Genomic DNA, 5,957 nt, shown 5'->3' with positions numbered 1-5,957 from the left:
CTCTGCGCCTGCCTAGCCTCCCAAAAATCCAAACGTTCCCATTCTCGGCCGATTATCATTTTTTTGCCCAGACGGCTGCCGAAATACCAAACGTCGCAGGATGGCTCCCACACCAAAACAGCCACCGCCAAAAGCTATTGCCGGGCCTCACCGGCCTCCGGCACCGCACGCGCGGGCACACCAACGCTGGGGCTCTGCGCCTGCCTAGCCTCCCAAAAATCCAAACGTTCCCGTTCTCGGCCGATTATCATTTTTTTGCCCAGACGGCCGCCAAAATACCAAACGTCGCAGGATGGCTCCCACACCAAAAGAGCCACCGCCAAAAGCTATTGCCGGGCCTCACCGGCCTCCGGCACCGCACGCGCAGGCACACCAACGCTGGGGCTCTGCGCCTGCCTAGCCTCCCAAAAAACCAAACGTTCCCGTTCTCGGCCGATTATCATTTTTTTGCCCAGACGACCGCCGAAATACCAAACGTCGCAGGATGGCTCCCACACCAAAAGAGCCACCGCCAAAAGCTATTGCCGGGCCTCACCGGCCTCCGGCACCGCACACGCCGGCCACCAACGCTGGGGCTCTGCGCCTGCCTAGCCTCCCAAAAATCCAAACGTTCCCGTTCTCGGCCGATTATCATTTTTTTGCCCAGACGGCCGCCGAAATACCAAACGTCGCAGGATGGCTCCCACACCAAAACAGCCACCGCCAAAAGCTATTGCCGGGCCTCACCGGCCTCCGGCACCGCACGCGCAGGCACACCAACGCTGGGGCTCTGCGCCTGCCTAGCCTCCCAAAAATCCAAACGTTCCCGTTCTCGGCCGATTATCATTTTTTTGCCCAGACGGCCGCCAAAATACCAAACGTCGCAGGATGGCTCCCACACCAAAAGAACCACTGCCAAAAGCTATTGCCGGGCCTCACCGGCCAGCGGCACCGCACACGCAGGCACACCAACGCTGGGGCTCTGCGCCTGCCTAGCCTCCCAAAAATCCAAACGTTCCCATTCTCGGCCGAATATTATTTTTTTTCCGCACAGTGGCCGAAATACCAAACGTCGCAGGATGGCTCCCACACCAAAAGAGCCACCGCCAAAAGCTATTGCCGGGCCTCACCGGCCTCCGGCACCGCACGCGCAGGCACACCAACGCTGGGGCTCTGCGCCTGCCTAGCCTCCCAAAAATCCAAACGTTCCCGTTCTCGGCCGATTATCATTTTTTTGCCCAGACGGCCGCCGAAATACCAAACGTCGCAGGATGGCTCCCACACCAAAACAGCCACCGCCAAAAGCTATTGCCGGGCCTCACCGGCCTCCGGCACCGCACACGCCGGCCACCAACGCTGGGGCTCTGCGCCTGCCTAGCCTCCCAAAAATCCAAACGTTCCCGTCCCGTTCTCGGCCAATTATCATTTTTTTGCCCAGACGGCCGCCGAAATACCAAACGTCGCAGGATGGCTCCCACACCAAAAGAGCCACCGCCAAAAGCTATTGCCGGGCCTCACCGGCCTCCGGCACCGCACGCGCGGGCACACCAACGCTGGGGCTCTGCGCCTGCCTAGCCTCCCAAAAATCCAAACGTTCCCGTTCTCGGCCGATTATCATTTTTTTGCCCAGACGGACACCGAAATACCAAACGTCGCAGGATGGCTCCCACACCAAAAGAGCCACCGCCAAAAGCTATTGCCTGGCCTCACTGGCCTCCGGCACCGCATGCGCAGGCACACCAACGCTGGGGCTCTGCGCCTGCCTAGCCTCCCAAAAATCCAAACGTTCCCATTCTCGACCGAATATTATTTTTTTTCCGCACAGTGGCCGAAATACCAAACGTCGCAGGATGGCTCCCACACCAAAAGGGCCACCGCCAAAAGCTATTGCCGGGCCTCACCGGCCTCCGGCACCGCACACGCAGGCACACCAACGCTGGGGCTCTGCGCCTGCCTAGCCTCCCAAAAAACCAAACGTTCCCGTTCTCGGCCGATTATCATTTTTTTGCCCAGACGGCCGCCGAAATACCAAACGTCGCAGGATGGCTCCCACACCAAAAGAGCCAGCGCCAAAAGCTATTGCCGGGCCTCACCGGCCTCCGGCACCGCACGCGCGGGCACACCAACGCTGGGGCTCTGCGCCTGCCTAGCCTCCCAAAAATCCAAACGTTCCCATTCTCGGCCGATTATCATTGTTTTGCCCAGACGGCCGCCAAAATACCAAACGTCGCAGGATGGCTCCCACACCAAAACAGCCACCGCCAAAAGCTATTGCCAGGCCTCACCGGCCTCCGGCACCGCACACGCAGGCACACCAACGCTGGGGCTCTGCGCCTGCCTAGCCTCCCGAAAATCCAAACGTTCCCATTCTCGGCCGATTATCATTTTTTTGCCCGCACAGTCGCCGAAATACCAAACGTCGCAGGATGGCTCCCACACCAAAAGAGCCACCGCCAAAAGCTATTGCCGGGCCTCACCGGCCTCCAGCACCGCACGCGCGGGCACACCAACGCTGGGGCTCTGCGCCTGCCTAGCCTCCCAAAAATCCAAACGTTCCCGTTCTCGGCCGATTATCATTTTTTTGCACAGACGGCCGCCGAAATACCAAACGTCGCAGGATGGCTCCCACACCAAAAGAGCCACCGCCAAAAGCTATTGCCGGGCCTCACCGGCCTCCGGCACCGCACGCGCAGGCACACCAACGCTGGGGCTCTGTGCCTGCCTAGCCTCCCAAAAATCCAAACGTTCCCATTCTCGGCCAATTATCATTATTTTGCCCGCACAGTCGCCGAAATACCAAACGTCGCAGGATGGCTCCCACACCAAAACAGCCACCGCCAAAAGCTATTGCCGGGCCTCACCGGCCTCCGGCACCGCACACGCAGGCACACCAACGCTGGGGCTCTGCGCCTGCCTAGCCTCCCAAAAATCCAAACGTTCCCGTTCTCGGCCGATTATCATTTTTTTGCCCAGACGGCCGCCGAAATACCAAACGTCGCAGGATGGCTCCCACACAAAAAGAACCACTGCCAAAAGCTATTGCCGGGCCTCACCGGCCTCCGGCACCGCACACGCAGGCACACCAACGCTGGGGCTCTGCGCCTGCCTAGCCTCCCAAAAATCCAAACGTTCCCATTCTCGGCCGATTATCATTTTTTTGCCCAGACGGACGCCGAAATACCAAACGTCGCAGGATGGCTCCCACACCAAAAGAGCCACCGCCAAAAGCTATTGCCGGGCCTCACTGGCCTCCGGCACCGCATGCGCAGGCACACCAACGCTGGGGCTCTGCGCCTGCCTAGCCTCCCAAAAATCCAAACGTTCCCATTCTCGACCGAATATTATTTTTTTTCCGCACAGTGGCCGAAATACCAAACGTCGCAGGATGGCTCCCACACCAAAACAGCCACCGCCAAAAGCTATTGCCGGGCCTCACCGGCCTCCGGCACCGCACACGCAGGCACACCAACGCTGGGGCTCTGCGCCTGCCTAGCCTCCCAAAAATCCAAACGTTCCCGTTCTCGGCCGATTATCATTTTTTTGCCCAGGCGGCCGCCGAAATACCAAACGTCGCAGGATGGCTCCCACACCAAAACAGCCACCGCCAAAAGCTATTGCCAGGCCTCACCGGCCTCCGGCACCGCACGCGCAGGCACACCAACGCTGGGGCTCTGCGCCTGCCTAGCCTCCCGAAAATCCAAACGTTCCCATTCTCGGCCGATTATCATTTTTTTGCCCGCACAGTCGCCGAAATACCAAACGTCGCAGGATGGCTCCCACACCAAAAGAGCCACCGCCAAAAGCTATTGCCGGGCCTCACCGGCCTCCGGCACCGCACGCGCGGGCACACCAACGCTGGGGCTCTGCGCCTGCCTAGCCTCCCAAAAATCCAAACGTTCCCGTTCTCGGCCGATTATCATTTTTTTTCCGCACAGTGGCCGAAATACCAAACGTCGCAGGATGGCTCCCACACCAAAACAGCCACCGCCAAAAGCTATTGCCGGGCCTCACCGGCCTCCGGCACCGCACGCGCAGGCACACCAACGCTGGGGCTCTGCGCCTGCCTAGCCTCCCAAAAATCCAAACGTTCCCATTCTCGGCCGATTATCATTTTTTTGCCCAGACGGCCGCCGAAATACCAAACGTCGCAGGATGGCTCCCACACCAAAAGAGCCACCGCCAAAAGCTATTGCCGGGCCTCACCGGCCTCCGGCACCGCACGCGCAGGCACACCAACGCTGGGGCTCTGTGCCTGCCTAGCCTCCCAAAAATCCAAACGTTCCCATTCTCGGCCGATTATCATTTTTTTGCCCAGACGGCCGCCGAAATACCAAACGTCGCAGGATGGCTCCCACACCAAAAGAGCCACCGCCAAAAGCTATTGCCGGGCCTCACCGGCCTCCGGCACCGCACGCGCAGGCACACCAACGCTGGGGCTCTGCGCCTGCCTAGCCTCCCAAAAATCCAAACGTTCCCATTCTCGGCTGATTATCATTTTTTTGCCCGCACAGTCGCCGAAATACCAAACGTCGCAGGATGGCTCCCACACCAAAAGAGCCACCGCCAAAAGCTATTGCCGGGCCTCACCGGCCTCCGGCACCGCACACGCAGGCACACCAACGCTGGGGCTCTGCGCCTGCCTAGCCTCCCAAAAATCCAAACGTTCCCGTTCTCGGCCGATTATCATTTTTTTGCCCAGACGGCCGCCGAAATACCAAACGTCGCAGGATGGCTCCCACACCAAAAGAACCACTGCCAAAAGCTATTGCCGGGCCTCACCGGCCTCCGGCACCGCACACGCAGGCACACCAACGCTGGGGCTCTGCGCCTGCCTAGCCTCCCAAAAATCCAAACGTTCCCATTCTCGGCCGATTATCATTTTTTTGCCCAGACGGACGCCGAAATACCAAACGTCGCAGGATGGCTCCCACACCAAAAGAGCCACCGCCAAAAGCTATTGCCGGGCCTCACTGGCCTCCGGCACCGCATGCGCAGGCACACCAACGCTGGGGCTCTGCGCCTGCCTAGCCTCCCAAAAATCCAAACGTTCCCATTCTCGACCGAATATTATTTTTTTTCCGCACAGTGGCCGAAATACCAAACGTCGCAGGATGGCTCCCACACCAAAACAGCCACCGCCAAAAGCTATTGCCGGGCCTCACCGGCCTCCGGCACCGCACACGCAGGCACACCAACGCTGGGGCTCTGCGCCTGCCTAGCCTCCCAAAAATCCAAACGTTCCCGTTCTCGGCCGATTATCATTTTTTTGCCCAGACGACCGCCGAAATACCAAACGTCGCAGGATGGCTCCCACACCAAAAGAGGCACCGCCAAAAGCTATTGCCGGGCCTCACCGGCCTCCGGCACCGCACGCGCGGGCACACCAACGCTGGGGCTCTGCGCCTGCCTAGCCTCCCAAAAATCCAAACGTTCCCATTCTCGGCCGATTATCATTTTTTTGCCCAGACGGCCGCCAAAATACCAAACGTCGCAGGATGGCTCCCACACCAAAACAGCCACCGCCAAAAGCTATTGCCAGGCCTCACCGGCCTCCGGCACCGCACACGCAGGCACACCAACGCTGGGGCTCTGCGCCTGCCTAGCCTCCCAAAAATCCAAACGTTCCCGTTCTCGGCCGATTATCATTTTTTTGCCCAGACGGACACCGAAATACCAAACGTCGCAGGATGGCTCCCACACCAAAAGAGCCACCGCCAAAAGCTATTGCCGGGCCTCACCGGCCTCCGGCACCGCACGCGCAGGCACACCAACGCTGGGGCTCTGCGCCTGCCTAGCCTCCCAAAAATCCAAACGTTCCCGTTCTCGGCCGATTATCATTTTTTTGCCCAGACGGCCGCCGAAATACCAAACGTCGCAGGATGGCTCCCACACCAAAACAGCCACCGCCAAAAGCTATTGCCGGGCCTCACCGGCCTCCGGCACCGCACGCGCGGGCACACCAACGCTGGGGCTCTGCG

The sequence above is a fragment of the Phalacrocorax carbo genome, unplaced genomic scaffold (assembly GCF_963921805.1).
Source record: "Phalacrocorax carbo unplaced genomic scaffold, bPhaCar2.1 SCAFFOLD_61, whole genome shotgun sequence".
NCBI lineage: Eukaryota > Metazoa > Chordata > Aves > Suliformes > Phalacrocoracidae > Phalacrocorax > Phalacrocorax carbo.
This window is presented reverse-complemented; position numbering follows the sequence as displayed.